Genomic DNA, 19299 nt, shown 5'->3' with positions numbered 1-19299 from the left:
TTAAACGTAAAATATTTACATCAGACAAATCTCTTTACCGTAAGTTTCAGTTACTCACTTTTAATGTAAGGAACGACAACTCAACTCTGGTAGAGTATGTTTCAGTGAGGTAGCCCTATCAAGTCGGCATCAGTTCCGCGCTATCGCAGCCTCCCAAATCACACACGCATACACTACACGCATGCATCTTGCACACAGGGGAGGCCGTCCTTAAATGACCATAGCTGTTCATAGGACGTTAAACAATACTAAACCAAACCAAACCAAACCATATAGTCAACTCTGATTGACTCCGAGCTCTGACCACAGGAGGTGACCAAATATGCAAACCCTGTAGGTAGGGTTATGACCATCCGATGCGCTAGCCAAGGGTTCAATCGGGAACCGTCGGCACTTTCCGTAAACGAGAATAGTATTTTCTCGTTTACGGAAAGTGCCGACGGTTCCCGATTTGCCAAGGGTTGCGATCCGGTACGATCTACCTGGGAGAAGGAAGACTGGATCGTACCGGTACCGGATCGTAACCCTTGGCTAGCGAAGATGGGATCATGACGAGAAGTAGCCACTATAAGGCGCAGTGGACAACTATATAAAACTATATACAATATGTAGTGGGAGTCGGTAAGAAATTAATCAATAAATCGATCGTCACAATAGGTTTACTCCTGCAATATAAAACTAACCAGTGCTTCGTCATGCTTAAGACAGCTACACAGAGATGCTGCATCGCGTATTTCGGCACCATACAAGAAGCCCTGGCCAGCTTCCGGTATATTCTGGAACCAGCCGCTTACGCATTAGAAAATCGATTTTGATTTTGCTGGTTACACTTATGATATACAGACTGACTGAAGCCTTTAAACGTTTATAACGTGACCACAAGGACAATACGAACATTAACTTTTGTGAATACAGTGCTTGTTTAAGACTGTAACTTGTTCAGAACGTAGTATGTTGTGCTGTACCGTACTTTGCTGCAGCAGTCGCCAAGGGGATGTTTCACAGCAGACGAGATTTATTGTGTGGGATTAAAGAAGAATGTTATACCCTGCTCTCAGTTGTTTACCAAACTGATGTAAACAAGCACAGGTGTTGACGTTACTTGAGCTGTATATCGCGGGATCTTAATCGTGAGTATGACGTCATCACTTAGCTCTTTTCTAGCGTCTTTGTTGTTATCGTACTAAGTATACGAGCATGTACCGATTCAGCGGAAATCATAATAGATTACATAGCTGTTCAAAAACTAGTAATATTCTAAATTGTCTTCGCAGGATACATTTAAATCTATCTTCAGTATTAAATATACATGTAATTTGTAAGCTTTTGATTCATGAAATGAACGATTGCCGATATCTAATCTGGACCCAGGATCATATGAAACCGACTAAGACGAGAATTAGAATTTCAAACAGACATTTTGACTTGTAGGTATGAGTCAAAAGTTGGTTGAAAAGGTCACATTGATTAATCATAATCTATGAAATATTGAAAATAACATTTTGATTCAGAACTGAAAAATTAGTGATAACATTAAGTATATTTTTTTTCATGAATTGATCCCGATGGCTGGTTTTGTATTTTAATTTTTAATTGTATAAGTTAATTGAGGGTTGTAATGTGTTTGATCATCAGAGCCTATCTGTTTTATCAAGTAAGTCTTGCTATTTATATATCGAAGGTATCTTACATCGGCCTCCTTTTCAGACGAGACTAATGATACAAGTCAAAGAATTTTTCATTTCAGGACCCCCGTACCACTGCCAAAAATTAACAAAAGTTTTGGAACCTGTTTTTGCGATATGACTATAACTTTGATAAATCATTTCTAAAAACAAAACCATGCCTTGTAGGACTTCTATGAGAAACAATAAAGATGAAACACATAAAACACAACAGTTTTCTGAGTTCCAGTGGGGCTAGACAGGGATTCGAACCCTGGACTTCAGATTGGTATACCATTTCTCTAACCGACTCAGCTACCAGATTAACGGAAGTACCTAGAATCAACTCAATCGGGAACCGTCGGCACTTTCCGTAAACGAGAAATACTAAAAAAAAACCAGTATTTTGTCGTTTACGGAAAGTGCCGACGGTTCCCGATTGCTACAGCTATAATCCAAACGGAAGTTAAGGGGAGGTTACTGTATATAGATAAAACACCACAAGTATGGAATATTTATGCTATATTTGAACAATATACCATTCCGAATATTTTTTTCATTTGTACTTCATGTGACCTTATGTTGTTTTCTCATTCATCAATGGGAATAGCATTGATGAATTAGAAAACAACAAGATACATTGTATACCACAGACATAACAAACTGGGCCGTTTTTGTTTAAACGGTTGAACCGTTGAACCGTTCGGACCACAGTTGTTCGTTTATTAAATAAGGTCGGACCTAGTAATCTGAAGCTGCTTTCATGCGAGCCTTGACAAAGTATCGCAAGGCATGCATAAACATTTGCAGGTCCGCCAGCATTTATATCCGAAATTGTTACATTTACAAACGGACAAACCGGTTGTTCCACATAAACGAATAGGCCCTTCAAATATGTATCACATCGGTAACATGTGTCACAGATAGTAAGTTTATTTGTTTGGGGTATGAGGACGGGTACTTGGGAGACAACGCCAGAAACAGAAAGTAGAGATAAAATAAATAATATCCCATGTGTTGCAAATGGGGGCAGCAGATCCATTTTGGTTTCTTCCATGTCCCCTTTGTAGAATACACAATATATAATCCCCGATTCTATAATGGCCCAACGTTAGTCGCCTTTTACGATATACATGCAGTGGGATGGGACAGGCTTATTCTTGGTTTCCATGTCCCCCACATAGAACACAAGGGAGGAACCATCTTCGAGTTTGCAGGGTGGGGACATATTAGTCGCCTCTTACGATCATGCAGTTGGATACAACAGGCATGTTATTTTCGCCGAACCTTCATGGATCTTAGATAATACGATAAAACGGAACTAAGCATAACAAAAATATTACAATACATGTAGTTATCAATGAATAAATACACATTAAATAGGCATTATTTAAAACAACAGATATAACATAGATTCATATATATTAGAAATTAAACAAATGTAATGTACATAATGCTTAAGCAAACACTCAATGGAAAGTGGTCATAAGAAAACTATGATAAGCGGCTACATAGACTCTCAAGTGTAAGCTGGTAACATAACAAAACAGGTTTAACTACCTGACATATGTTACACCTATATATGTCAGGTTACCCCAGGTACATGTACAACAGCTTCCAAAAGACGGAAGCCTCGGTATGGAGCGCCGTACTTGCCTGATACGTGTTAAACTTCTTCACGTTATGGCAAACCTTCCAACTTAGTCTGTCTTATTTCATCTGTTAATTATAAGATGACATTCACCCCGTCTCCGAACTCCAAAGGTTTCGCTATCGATTCACAAATCCTTCTCTGCATGGCGTACAGAACCCTGCCAATCTCTACCCTATGGTGGCTGTTAAGGGCCAAATTACAAAACTCGATCCCTCAACCTCAAGTCGAAAACGCGACATAGAACGCGAAATCGCGACGGCGAGGAGCAATTATACGACGACGAGGGAGCGAGATTTTCGACTTTAGGTCGGGGGAGTGAGGTCACACGAGATTTGTTATTTGGTTCAACCGGCCACCATTCTCTCCGGACAGAGTTTTCGTACAGAACGACAACTCTACGTAGCAACTGACATCTAGTGCCAGTGATAGCGGAAACTTTCCATTTCGGAGATATCCACAATCGGGCGGCCTCGATACGAAAGTATTTTTTAATAGTCCATGGTGCTATGTGAGATGAAATATTCAATATTATATTTTAAAACATCTTTGAATAATTGTAAAATGGAACCTGTTGTTTCGGACATCCTGTGATATATAACAGTATAGTGTGATCTCAATTCTCACGAAATCATCAGTCGAACATGTTGTGTTACACAGGGTGTCAGACTTGACAGGATCTACTATCTATGAGATTTAAGCATTTAACTGTATTGATATGTCATTGATGACACAGGTTTGCAAGCATACATCATTATATGTGCTAGCATATCATAATTGGATTGTCTGCAGAGCTGTGTCATTCATATGGACTGTAATTGTCATATCAACACAGTTCAATGCTTTGGCGTATGTTTATATCAAAGATATTAAAATATGCTTTTTAAAATAACGCATTTCTGAACTATGTTCAATGAACAGCCATCTTCCACGAAGGGTCAGTGGTTTCCAACGTCACAACAATGACGTCATGATAATGATATGACGTCATCACATGGCATTTACAGTCTATATGAATGCCATCTGATTTTTTTAGGACTTTTTGTGGCGACGCCATACAGTGGTAAATATCAATATATACATGTTAGCTACAATAAAAAAACTTCAGGTTTAAAATCATTTCGGCCGATCGGTAAAACGTTGGACACAGTCAATTAGCAAGGTAACATTAAAGTCAGAGTAAACCTTAAGGCTTCTGAAACACTGGATTCGTAATTGTTGTTAAGACGGGGAGACTTGTGTGATGTTTGTGTTGATCATTGATTTTCTGTGTCTCGCGGCGACGTAACATGGACATACCTTTACGCAGATAAAGGCGTCGTTATATGGACATTTCTCTATATTGGAAAATTAATTCCGACCGCCGAGCTTTTGAAGAATAAAGAGCGATGACGCAAGTCGGCGTAATAAGCAATGAATACAGATCTGAACGATCAGAGATAATAGCCGAATCGATGTCCAGAACAAGCCCTAAGTGTTATTTCTGGGGAAATTAACATGTGTAAGGTGACCCAGGTTTGAAGAACAATAGAACAAAATGTCGACACTGCAGAGACATTGTGTAATAACGTCAGCATGACGTCAGTTGTCTGATTCCGACCTTTGACGGAATTGGCCGAGATACTGTGTTGCGTAACATCGTTGCCATGACAACGTCTATACTATATTACAGGCCCCCATGTGTTATTCAAAATATCTTATTAACCTGTTAAAATCCCCGGTAGATGCATTTATTTATCGCGGAGTGTTGGTGACGTGTGTACATTAATATAAAACCTTATGAGATAACGCAATCAAAAAATCATAATGAAACTAACACAGAGAAACTAAACACTTCTATAATGGAATTCTAAATCCAGCCAATGCACGAATAATCCGAATTGCTATTACATGATTCTTAAATCAAATTAAATACCGGTATTTCGGGCTTTTATTCAGACTCCAGCTCGCGTGTAACTGGATTATAGAAGTAAATTCTCCCCTGATCCAACATCAGTTTTGTCTTCGATTGCAACGAATATCTGAAACAGAATATGATGTCAATATCAATTACTTTTCCTTCCTTTCTATAAGATCGGCATGACGCGGTCCTCTCCAACTCTCTTGACACCAATTTCATTTCCATTTCGACTAAACAAATAAAAAAAAATCGATTTTATCAAATAATTAGTTTCTTATGTTCTAAAGAAGAACAGTATCCAAAAGAAAATGCCAACACAGAAAATCATTTTATTTCCTGAGTATATAATCTGTTATTGTACAATATCTTTCATCTCTTCATTCCGAATTCTGATAACGGCGGGAAATGTAGAATTTCGCATTTCTGGAGTTTGTATTCGCAAGATTTCACAGAATAAACAGTGGTTTTTTTTTAACCCATACAGCACAGCACTCATATCGTCTTACATTATATGTACACTGTCTTACATTATATATACACTGTCTTACATTATATATACACTGTCTTACATTATGCATACGATTAGTCTTTTTGTACCGATTGCCATGGAAAAGAAACTTCCGATTTGTTTTCCATTTTCAAGTTGGATCGACGTTTTAAATTTAATAATGAAAACATTATTTAAACTAAATAACACGGAATTAACATATAATCTCTTCTGGATCTGTCAAGTTTTAACAAGGGGGTTGTAAGACCAAAGTCACATAAGCTTAGCCATTAAAAATAATAAAATAAAAAAGGTCCGTTCCGGAACCTGATCGGCATTATAGAGGCCGACCGGTCCTGGGGTTTTTTTTAAATTTAATTCTTCTTTTTTCATGGCTAAACACAAGTGCCTGTGGTAAGAGTCAATGTAATTAACATCTTGAAATTGATACCAACAGGTGGAAGTGCCGACGCTAGCGAAAAGGTAGTCGTTTAGATGTCGACCTACGTCCAAGTAACGAAATGACCCCATTTATTTAATCCAAGCAATTTATCTCAGATAAAAAATATAGATGATTAATTATTGCGGTTTACGTGCCAGGAGTTATTTTATAAATCATATATAAACTGCTGGGCTTGGCGAAAAAAGGGTGCATTTTTGTCCTATATATTATTATTCTGTTAATGCCGAATTAATTTCCCATAGCATTTAGTCGGGAATTACACGGATATACGTGTTCACGTCGGCAGAATTGTTGATTAAAATCGTATAGACTTTCTCAAATGAAATACAATGTGCCAAAAACTGTAACTACGCATTTGAAAATGTTTTTCTGCGATGACGATATCTTTCATATTTAGTGGAACTTTTAGAAAACAAATTAAGATGAAATAAACAAAACGGTGTTATGATACTTAATCAGCGGGGCTAGACCAGGATTCGAATTCTGGACCTCAATTTGTTATCCTGTCGCTCTAACCAGCAGAGCTACCTATGGCTAGTCAACGCAAGTGCCCTTGGTCCACAGGGACCAATCGGGAACTGTCGGCACTTTCCGTGAACGAGTCTTTTTCTCGTTTACGGGAAATGCCGACAGTTTCCGATTGCACAGAAACTTGGGGTTTTGTTATAGCTACATATTCGGCCCTTAAATGAGGTGTTCAGAGTAAAATTACACGTTCAAGGGCTTAAGAACAACGTTCGGTAAAATAAAGACACTTTCAATAATGATAATATATATACGAGAAGAGAGGAAAGCTCGCGATATCGAAAATTGACCCCACATAGCTTCCTCGCACCAAAAACCATATTTCTAGTTGACGTACAAAAAAATGCTTGGTAGCGTTGGAAAGATGGATATGCACGTAAAATGTGTTCTCCTTCCGCGGACATGTCTGTTTCATCCAACACCACTCGCCATTTCGAGTTAAGGGTAGGTTACCGTATATACGAAAGTCCTAAGTGGAATTCTCCAGTGTTTCGCTTGCGGCGGGATCCTTAATAACTCCCAAGGGTCACCGAATGTGACCCAGTCACATTAAGGGCGGGAAAAAATGTGGATTTTTTTTCAACAGTAAGTACTGGTAATTAATTATTCGTCTGAACACCTCAGTTTCGTGTATATAGGTCATATAATCTACCAGGTGTTTTTTTTGCATAAATGCGCTATGTAAGGCAGAATAAAAAAAGTGTTTCATTTGAATAAAATATTGGCGAGTTTTGCAGAGTGGCTACAAAAAACAAATGGGCGGGGTTCAATATTCAAAATTTGCTGTATTGAATTTTATTGTATGTAATTTTGGAATGGGTTTTTTCTGCTAACACAATATCAATAGCCACTATGGGGAAAACTTCGTTGTAAGCATTGTCCCACAAAAAAAACCCAAAAAACCACATACGAATAATTCTCAAGCACATACGCAGCTACTCACATATGTGGAGGTATCAACCAGGTGGCTTAGGATCAGTAGTGAACGCCTGATAAGGCAACTCCTGTGAGGTCCTCATATATTATTGAGTGTAAATTATTGAGTGTATAATTGATTGTATACATTAACGCACTTCAGTATGGCTTGTTCTGGCTAGGTATGGGGCTAGGTATAGGTACAATGTATTTCACATGCTGTATACTAACATTAATAAGCATGAATTCAAATGCAAATGAAAGTAATTGATTGATTGGTTATTCAAACCATCCAGAAAATTGCATTCGGTATAAGAAACAAAACTTCCTTCACAAGGGCCGTGCTGTTTAAACATGGTGAGCTTAACGAAATTTGAAGACAAAAATTATATCTCCAATTCTTAGATTACTATTTATAGTAAAAAAAAAAGTACAAAAACATTCGTTATCTTTCAAACATTTTCCAAAAAAGGCATTTTTAATTTTGGGTAAACAACTCGCCAAGCTAATTAAGCGTGGAACAGCTGGGTCTTGTAAGGAAATGAAATTGAATGTTACAACTCGGGCTGCACGAAAATTCGTCTTGAGGTATAGAATTAAGCTTAGAAGTAACTGAATAATGCATATGTAATTATCGTGCACGAGCTGTCACGGATTAAACTCGCTGTACTTTGGTTAATTAAGCATCACCTCGACTGGGTTTGAACTCGCCAGACGTTGTCTGTCTTTGAACTCGTCACTAGACCACAGACGTTGTATGTCTTTGAACTCATCATGTGACCGGAGAAAGTGTCTTTGAACTCGTCATCAGACCAAAGACGCTGTCTGTATTTGAACTCGTCACTAGACCACAGTCGTCGTCTGTCTTTGAACTTATCACTAGACCACAGACGTTATCTGTCTTTTAACTCATCAATAGACCACAGTCGTCGTCTGTCTTTGAGCTTATCACTAAACCACAGACTTTATCTGCCTTTGAACTCATCACTAGACCACAGACGTTGTCTGTATTTGAATTCGTCACTAGACCACAGACGTCGTTTGTCTATGAACTCGTCACTAGACCACAGACGTGGTTTGTCTTTGAACTCATCACTAGACCGCAGACGTTGTCTGTATTTGAATTAGTCACTAGACCACAGACGTCGTTTGTCTTTGAACTCATCACTAGACCGTAGACGTTTTTTGTCTTTGAACTCATCACTAGACCACAGACGTCGTCTGTATTTGAACTCGTCACTAGACCTCAGGCGTTGTCTGTCTTTGAACTCATCACTAGACCGCAGACGTTGTCTGTATTTGAATTCGTCACTAGACCACAGACGTTGTTTGTCTTTGAACTCATCACTAGACCGCATATGTTGTCTGTCTTTGAACTCGTCACAAGACCACACACGTCGTCTGTCTTTGATCTCATGACCAAAGACGTTGTCTGTCTTTGATCTCGTCACTAGACCATAGACGTTGTCTGTTTTTGAACTCGTCATTAGACCACAGACGTTGTCTGTATTTGAACTCTTCACTAGACCACAGACGTTGTCTGTCTTTGAACTAGTCACTAGACCACAGACGTCGTCTGTTTTTGAACTTATCACTAGACCACAGACGTCGTCTGCCTTTGAACTTATCACTAGTCCACAGACGTCGTCTGTTTTTGAANCAGACGTTGTCTGTCTTTGAACTCATCATTAGACCACAGTCGTCGTCTGCCTTTGAACTTATCACTAGACCACAGTCGTCGTCTGTCTTTGATCTCATCACTAGACCATATACGTTGTTTGTCGTTGAACTCGTCACTAGACCTCAGGCGTTGTCTGTCTTTGAACTCATCACTAGACCACATACGTTGTTTGTCGTTGAACTCGACACTAGACTACATACGTTGTCAGTCAGTCGTTGAGCTCGTCACTAGACCACAGACGTTGTCTGTATTTGAACTCGTCACTAGACCACAGACGTCGTCTGTCTTTGAACTCGTCACTACAACACATACGTTGTTTGTCGTTGAACTCGACACTAGAGCACAGACGTCGTATGTCTTTAAACTCATCACTAGACCACAGACGTCGTCTGTCTATGAACTCGTCACTAGACCACAGACGTTGTCTGTCTTTGATTTCATGACCAAAGACGATGTCTGTCTTTGAACTCATCACTAGACCACAGACGTCGTCTGTCTTTGAACTCGTCACTACAACACATACGTTGTTTGTCGTTGAACTCGACACTAGACCACAGACGTCGTCTGTCTTTGAACTCATCACTAGACCACAGACGTTGTCTGTATTTGAACTCGTCACTAGACCGCAGACGTTGTCTGTCGTTGAACTTATCACTAGACCACAGTCGTCGTCTGTCTTTGAACTCATCACTAGACCGCAGACGTTGTCTGTATTTGAACTCGTCACTAGACCACAGACGATGTCTGTCGTTGAACTCGTCACTAGACCACAGACATTGTCTGTCGTTGAACTCGTCACTAGACCACATACGTTGTTTGTCTTTGAACTCGTCACAAGACCACAGACGTCGTCTGTCTTTGATCTCATGACCAAAGACGTTGTCTGTCTTTGACCTCGTCACTAGACCACAGACGTTGTCTGTATTTGAACTCTTCACTAGACCACAGACATTGTCTGTCTTTAAACTTATCACTAATCCACAGACGTCGTCTGTCTTTAATCTCATGACCAAAGACGATGTCTCTCGTTGAACTCGTCATTAGACCGCAGACGTTGTCTGTCTTTGAATTCGTCACTAGACCACAGACGTTCTCTGTCTTTGAACTAGTCACTAGACCACAGACGTCGTCTGTCTTTGATCTCATGACCAAAGACGTTGTCTGTCTTTGACCTCGTCACTAGACCACAGACGTTGTCTGTATTTGAACTCGTTACTAGACCACAGACGTTGTCTCTCGTTGAACTCGTCACTAGACTACATACGTCGTCTGCCTTTGAACTTATCACTAGTCCACAGACGTCGTCTGTCTTTGAACTTATCACTTAACCACAGACTTTATCTGCCTTTGAACTCATCACTAGACCGTAGACGTTGTCTGTCTTTGAACTCATCACTACAACACATACGTTGTTTGTCGTTGAACTCGTCACTAGACCACAGACGTTGTCTCTCGTTGAACTCGTTACTAGACTACAGACGTTGTCTCTCGTTGAACTCGTTACTAGACTACAGACGTTGTCTCTCGTTGAACTCGACACTAGACCTCAGACGTCGTCTCTCGTTCAACTCGTCACTAGACCACAGACATTGTCTGTCGTTGAACTCGTCACTAGACCTCAGACGTTGTCTGTCTTTGAACTCGTCACTACAACACATACGTTGTTTGTCGTTGAACTCGACACTAGAGCACAGACGTTGTCTGTCTTTGATCTCATGACCAAAGACGTTGTCTGTCTTTGATCTCGTCACTAGACCGGAGACGTTGTCTGTCTTTTAACTCGCCACTAGACCACAGACGTCGTCTGTAACCACAGACGTTGTCTCTCGTTGAACTAGTCACTAGACTACAGACGTCGTCTGTCTTTGAACTCGTCACTAGACCACAGTCGTTGTCTGTATTTGAACTCGTTACTAGACCACAGACGTTGTCTCTCGTTGAACTCGTTACTAGACTACAGACGTTGTCTCTCGTTGAACTCGTTACTAGACTACAGACGTTGTCTCTCGTTGAACTCGTTACTAGACTACAGACGTTGTCTCTCGTTGAACTCGACACTAGACCTCAGACGTCGTCTCTCGTTGAACTCGTCAATAGACCACAGACGTCGTCTGCATTTGAACTCGTCACTAGACCTCAGACGTCGTCTCTCGTTCAACTCGTCACTAGACCACAGTCGTTGTCTGTATTTGAACTCGTTACTAGACCACAGACGTTGTCTGCGTTTCAACTCGTCACTAGACCACAGTCGTTGTCTGTATTTGAACTCGTCACTAGACCACAGTCGTTGTCTGTATTTGAACTCGTTACTAGACCACAGACATTGTCTGTCTTTGAACTTATCACTAGTCCACAGACGTCGTCTGTCTTTGAACTTATCACCAGACCACAGACGTTGTCTGTCTTTGAACTCGTCACTAGACCGCAGACGTTGTCTGTCTTTGATCTCATCACTAGACCACTGACGCTGTCTGTCTTTTAACTCGTCACTAGACCGCAGACGTTGTCTGTCTTTGAACTCGTCACTAGACCTCAGACGTCGTCTGCCTTTGATCTCATCACTAAACCAAAGACGTTGTCTGTCTTTGATCTCATCATTAGACCAAAGACGTTGTCTGTCTTTGAACTCGTCACTAGACCTCAGACATCGTCTGTCTTTGATCTCATTACTAGACCACAGACGTTGTCTGCCTTTCAACTCGTCACTAGACCACAGTCGTTCTCTATCTTTGAACACGTCACTAGACAACAGACGTCGTTTGTCTTTACTAGACCACAATCGAACAAATTACATGACCAGTGAAAGTGTCTTTAAACTAATCGTTAAGCTGGAGACGTTGTTTGTAAGATATATCCTGAACTCGTTATCAGACTAAAGTTATTGTGTGACCATAGTTACTGTATGTTAACATCCTTTATATGTCCTCTCTAGGGGAAAATATTTATTTTCATACAAGAAATGAATTTCCTGACTGCCTGCAGTATTAGAGTGGTATTTGGCGAAATGTCTCGATATTTTCTGACTGCTGATTTGATTGACTCGGCATAGTGTGGCTTACTGAGTTGTTTTCAGTGGTTCAGAGTGGAGACACCGGTCATTTGCACTCTTTGCTTGACGAAGGAAACAGACGATTTTGAAAGCTCGCATAATAGGTTTTCAACTATTGATTGTGTTTCAAAAACAATTAGCATTTATTATTCATACTAAACTGGGGAATCTCATCCCGAAGGAATAATTCTGTAACTTTCTATTTCATTGATGTCTTTCCTTTGGTATTGTTTGTGAATAGCGTAATAGGAGGACAGTTGACCGATCACAACAACAACAACAAAACGAGCACACGGACATACACTTTTCTTTGTGTTTTCTATTTTCTCATATTCTCCTTTTTCACTTATACAAACTATCAGCGTTTTAATGAGGTTGCATCGATATTGATCTCTATGACAACGAAAAACCAGACATTTTGTATAAAGTTGACAGTTAAATTTAATTTGATTTGATGGTGTGGCTCTGGACTCCTGAGCCGTTGGTATGCATGCAACTTTGACTTGTATACTTTGGGATGACGCAAAACTTGGATCATTTTCATCGTTTGATATTGTTGTTAACAACCTTCTACAAAATCTTTTTTATATGGTGGCATATTTCTGCCATCCACTTGCGACTTACGAGTTACGTATGTCGACATAATTATTGAAAGATGTCTACATAATCTGAGAATATGTCGACATAATCTGAGAAGATGTCGACAAAACTGTTAAATTATGTCGACATATTATCACATTTGCCGAGATAATTTTGCCTAGATAATTATCTCGTAAGTGGGTAACTCGGCTTTTTATCGTGTTAATGCTCGGGTGTGACATCGACTTGCCACTTACGACTTGCCACTTACGACTTATTTATGTCGACATCCTAGTAGATTATTGCCGACTTACCAAAACGAGGCTTGTGCACGAGGACCGCGAAGGTGGGCTGATGGTGACTGAACAGTGGTGACTATACTGGTGAGTAACTTGGTAAAATCAATGTAAATATGGGAAATCAAAGATATGGATATTACAGTAGGTTACTATGATGTACAGAGTTTATCAATCAAAGAGGGATTTTACATAAATAAGTCGTAAGTGGCAAGTCGTAAGTCGATGTCACACCCGAGCATTAACACGATAAAAAGCCGAGTTACCNGGGGTTTTTTTTGGGGGGGGGGGGGGTATTCCCGCATGGCTTTGAGAAAAATATAATGAATACTCATGTTCGGTTTATAAAGATTTTATTTTTTTCAAGAACTTTTCAAATCTCTTGATCATAAATAGCTACACCAGTGTGATGCTATCAAAAACATGACTATTGAAATAGATAAAATAAACAAGCTCGTCGATAAAAATAGATTCTTAGTTTACTCGACGGTGTGTGCAACTTTTATGTATATCGCCACAATACACGTGCATTGCGCGTGGATGGGAAGAATTGCTCATCGTAAATCAATTATCAGTGGTAATAAATAGAATGTAGTTCTTGCCATGTCGTCTGCGCTTGTGTCGTCTGCTCACAAGTATTTATCATACCAATATCAGTCCGTGTGTCTCTGCTATCAATTGTGATAATCTATGAGACTTTGATCTTTAATATTCACGTATGGTTTAACTAATTTTGTTGGGTTGTTGTTGATTTCTTGTTCAACTTGATCATAAGTGTGAAATAACGACTTATATGAAAAACAAGTGTACGGTATAGTAGTTGTATATACTATTGTTCCACTTTGAACATTTAGTGGGGCGAGCTTTTTTGCGTTCGATATTGTATACAGTTCTGGACCTGAACTGCAGGATATAACCATCTCGTCCCTGGAATATTATATACGTATATGATCACAAAGTCGAGGAACAGAGATGAATGCGGTTTGCTGTATACTGTTCTACACGGCGTTCACGTAAGTACATCCACGTGTTGTATTAATTGACATTAGATGACGTTGGTACGAGTTCAACCCAAGGTCACACAGTCAGGTACGAACTTTTATTTGATCCAATTTCCTGCTCAAGCTTGGGGTTAATATAAACACAAACAGACACAGCTAGGGGGCAGACACGTGACTTCATTGTGAATGTAAGCGATGATGTATTTCATTAAAACAAAGGATATGCATTATAGCGAAACAATCTACATGTATTAGCTGCTCTATATCAAATTTATACAATTTTAGACATAAGCTGATCATGAGGTTGATACGTGGTTTACCCCACTCTGAAAAGAAACCGACATTCCAAGGTGTGTTTTCTCAGACAGATATATGAAAACATTGCACTTTTAGTTTGCACGCGCTTATGATGTTTATTTTGAGCTAACAAGCTGACCACACTGACCAGATGGCCTTTGAAGTATCAGGTTGGCTAAACTGACTAGAACGCTTTTAAGGATCCACGTGTCGCTGCCTAAAGCTTCGCATTTTAAACTGATTTTTCCGGCATGACTATTGCTTTGATAAATCATTCCTGAACAAAAAGATACATTCATGGCGAACATTTATGAAAAACTGAGAGAGATGAAAACTAAAACAAAAAGTTATCAATAATAGTCCTCTGAGTCTAAAAATTAGCGCGCTAGACCAGGATTCGAACCATAAAACTCTTTGTGTGTTAAAATGACCTATCTTTCGTGCTACACTTAGAGCAAACACGAAATTAAGGTTAGTGTATTAACGAAAAAACACTACAGTGGAATTCTCCAGTGTTTTGCCTGTAGTGGGACAGTGACCTAATATAACAGCTGGCTAGACTGACCATTACTCGAGCATTGTACATGATGTGCATGTATTATGATTTAACTTCCCGCTAATCGGAAATCAGCGTTGGCGTCCGCGGTCCTCCCACAATGCATTGCGCTCGATTCCTCGTCTTCACATACAAAGAAGTATACTTGTTTGTATGTATTATTGATTACATGAATTACAGGGAGATAACTCAAAGTCAAAAAACAAATACAAATATGATGTAAATTGTCAAATAGCATAAACATCATGTATTCTTAACAAATACGAATGTGTTCGTCCCCCATGTATTAGTTTGTCGGAAGTGGCCGTTGGGCAAGATGCTTAAAGCACAATCCTATACCCGTCATTTCTACTTGATATTTATTTAGTATTTACTTGACTTCATTAAGGTCCTACTCCATGCAAAGTCAGCTAGTCTAAACTAGTCCAATAACTTAAGAACACCTGCACTGAATGACGTCATCCATCAAACTAATGTTACATCCTTTCAAATTTTATATATGTGATCCTTCAAAATTACAAGGAAACTATTTCGGAATGAGGCTTATCAGTTTTATATGAATAATAAATGTTAAGATTGTTTCTTTGTCTACATTAGAAATACAATGAAGACATCGCAGAAACAGTACAATAAACCATCCGCCGTTACAGACCATGCTAACACACACAACCACGTCATAGACTGGAACAACTCTTAAGTGCTTGAAAGGGAGGTCAACTGAAAAGTGAGGCAAACAAAAGAATCAATCTGGGTAAGGAGGGAAGGGGAATCGATGAACAGAGACGAGGGGGCACCAGCTGAGTCATCTTTATGATCTCATTTAACATCCAGTAAGGGGCGAAATGGGTAAACATATTACCCGTCCCTCTGACTGCCTGCAGTATCCGAGTGCTATTTGGCGAATTGTCTCTATATTTTCTGACAGCTGACTTTACTGACTCGGCACATTGTAGCTTAATGAGTTGGTTTCAGTGGTTTAGAGACCAGACACCGGTCAATTGCACTATTTGCTAGAAAAAGGAAACAGACGTTATCAAAATCTCTTAAAAATAAGTTTCCATTTACTGTTTGTGTTCAAAACAAACTTAGCATTAAGCAAGAAACTACTTTAACCATTTTAGATAATACTGACATTTCTGAATAGCAACAAAACACATTCACCAGTATCTTTAGCATATCATTTCTCTCGTTAAACTGACAGTGAGTATAAATGCCACCACCTACTCCCAAATCCCCCGCAGATCCTCATTTTATAGGTAATACGTTAGGACCTCTGGCATTTGAAAATCCAACAGTGCCAGGCCGTATCATTTCAACTTCGGCATACGCTTGTGATTTGTTTCCTGGCGAAATCAATAGCTCGAATACTTCCCCCGTCAAGTCTGCGAGAGGTTGGGCGTACATATATATTTTCATGAAGTAATCGGATTGACATGGAAATAAATGTCTTTTTGCAAGTGAAAATTAACAAAAACTGAGTGTAAATGAGCTCGGCAGTCAGCAAGGTATCGCTACGTAATGAAAATTCACAACTTCACCATCATAGTGCTTTAGTTGTTCCATAATGTCTCATATTGTGGTTAAAAAAATGCTTTTTTTGTGTGTGAATTATATCATATTTACCGCTGATAAGCACATGCCCGGTAATAAGCCTACCATTTAATTAAATTTAGTATTTCCATTTTAATAAATTAAAAATGATTTATACTGGGTTCAACAATTGGCTATACCTGTAATAAATACATACTTAATTTTATAATCTTTATGAAACAAGATATGTCAACTCATATTGATCATATTTGTTTGCCCGGTTGTAAGCACGCGCGGGAGGCCTTAAAGTTGTAGGAAACCAGATTTTCTGTAAAAAAAACACGTGGTCGGGCAGGCTACCAAATACTTTTTCATGTTTGATAGGGGTTTCAATCCCCGGCCGTCTTGGTGGAAGTCGAGTGCGTTATTCACTGCGCCTCCCGACCACCCATGCCTTTGGCAGTTTGGTTGGGATTTAACGTCATTGCAATAGCTTAGGTCACATATGCCTCGGAAGACAGCACCAAAAGTAAAAAGAACCGGAAAGTAAGAAAAGGAAAAATATAGATCCGGGATGTTGTAATGGGGGCAGCAGTTAGATCAATTTTGATTTCTTCGTCGTCTCCTGTGAAGAGGACACAGTAGAACACCAATGATCATGTAGAGGTCCCCACATTAGTCGCCTCTTACAACACATTAGTCGCCTCTTATAACACATTAGTCGCCTCTTATACCACATTAGTCTTACAATAGCACGCAGTGGGATACAGCAGGCATATTCTTTCCCGAACCTACGGGGGCCCTAAGCCTATTGCAGGTGAAATGTGGTACATGTATTTTGAGCTCCCGAACCTACGGGGGCCCTAAGCTTATTGCAGGTGAAATGTGGTACATGTATTTTGAGCTCACGAACCTACGGGGACCCTAAGCTTATTGCAGGTGAAATGTGGTACATGTATTTTGAGCTCACGAACCTACGGGGGCCCTAAGCTTATTGCAGGTGAAATGCAGTACATGTATTTTGAGCTCCCGAATCTACAAAGGCCCTAAGCCTATTGCAGGTGAAATGTGGTACATGTATTTTGAGCCCCGAACCTACGGGAGCCCTAAGCCTATTGCAGGTGAAATGTGGTACATGTATTTTGAGCTCCCGAACCTACGGGAGCCCTAAGCCTATTGCAGGTGAAATGCGGTATACGTATTTTGAGCTCCCGAACCTACGGGGGCCCTAAGCCTATTGCAGGTGAAATGTGGTACATGCATTTTGAGCTCCCGAACCTACGGGGGCCCTAAGCCTATTACAGGTGAAATGTGGTACATGTATTTGAGCTCCCGAACCTACGGGGGCCCTAAGCCTATTGCAGGTGAAATGTGGTACATGTATTTTGAGCCCCGAACCTACGGGAGCCCTAAGCCTATTGCAGGTGAAATGTGGTACATGTATTTAGAGCTCCCGAACCTACGGGAGCCCTAAACTTATTGCAGGTGAAATGCGGTACATGTATTTTGAGCTTCCGAACCTACAGAGGCCCTTAGCATATTGCAGGTGAAATGTGGTACAGGCATTTTGAGCTCCCGAACCTACGGGGGACCTAAGCGTATTGCAGGTGAAATGTGGTACATGTATTTTGAGCTCCCGAACCTACGGGGGTTCTAAGCCTATTGCAAGTGAAATGTGGTACATGTATTTTGAGCTCCCGAACCTACGGGTGCCCTAAGCTTATTGCAGGTGAAATGCGGTACATGTATTTTGAGCTCCCGAACCTACAGAGGCCCTAAGCCTATTACAGGTGAAATGTGGTACATGTATTTTGAGCTCTCGAACCTACTGGGGCCCTAAGCGTATTGCAGGTGAAATGTGGTACATGCATTTTGAGCTCCCGAACCTACGGGGGTCCTAAGCCTATTGCAGGTGAAATGTGGTACATGTATTTTGAGCTCCCGAACCAACAGAGGCCCTAAGCTTATTGCAGGTGAAATGTGGTACATGTATTCTGAGCTCCCGAACCTACAGAGGCCCTATACTTATTGCAGGAGAAATGTGGTACATGTATTTTGAGCTCCCGAACCTACGGGGGCCCTAAGCCTATTGCATGTGAATGAGGTACATGTATTTTGAGCAAGACAAGAACACACTTTTGATATTGTTTAATGTGCTTGGTTGGAATATGTATTTATTATTATTACCTAGCTCTTATGGATTTAATCAGATTTAATAACGTGAAAATAGATTGCCAAATGCATTTTGATAAGCAATGTATACTAGTAAAAACGTTTTAACATATTAAACGAAACATCATGTACCGTCTGCCAAAATATAATCTATTTTGGTACCAATATTCTACAGCCAGTGTTGAAGAAAAACCGCCACATTATGTAAGACACGTTTTTTATATCAACAGGTTCCGTTAAGTGACAAAGGGCCTGTTTCCAGTAATGTTAATTCTCCATAGGAGCCTGCCCCCGTATAATTTCTTATCTAGCTCAACTACTGTTTTTTTCTTTTCCGAAGAATAATTTTACACCTTTCCGACACCCAGATTTCATAATTTCAGTGAAAATGTATTTTTATAAAGTTGTCAATTTCAGCATCAAAGACATAAGTTCGTAAATAAAAGAAGGTTATCTCGAAATTGTAATTCGCAACATAGTATAAATTTCTTTTGATAAATATTTCCAAAACATCGTGTTTATTCATAAAACAT

At 39.8% G+C, this 19299-nt stretch overlaps 1 protein-coding gene across 2 annotated transcripts in view; it reads left to right on the top strand.

The window, feature by feature from the left end:
• Nucleotides 1-477: 477 nt before the first annotated feature.
• LOC110465746 (sodium-dependent phosphate transporter 1-like) overlaps nt 478-19299 on the top strand; it is a 76792-nt gene continuing 57970 nt past the window's right edge. The window contains exon 1 of one of the 2 annotated variants that reach the window (XM_021521782.1): nt 478-1130. The gene's annotated coding sequence lies outside the window, so the exon portion shown is untranslated. Of the gene's footprint in view, nt 1131-13836; nt 14224-19299 lie in introns of those variants that run through there. The other variant, XM_021521781.1, reaches the window with a different exon arrangement.

The sequence above is a fragment of the Mizuhopecten yessoensis genome, unplaced genomic scaffold (genome assembly GCF_002113885.1).
Source record: "Mizuhopecten yessoensis strain PY_sf001 unplaced genomic scaffold, ASM211388v2 scaffold11101, whole genome shotgun sequence".
NCBI lineage: Eukaryota > Metazoa > Mollusca > Bivalvia > Pectinida > Pectinidae > Mizuhopecten > Mizuhopecten yessoensis.
Note: the sequence above shows the minus strand (reverse complement) of the source record. Positions and strands in the feature narration are given on the sequence as shown.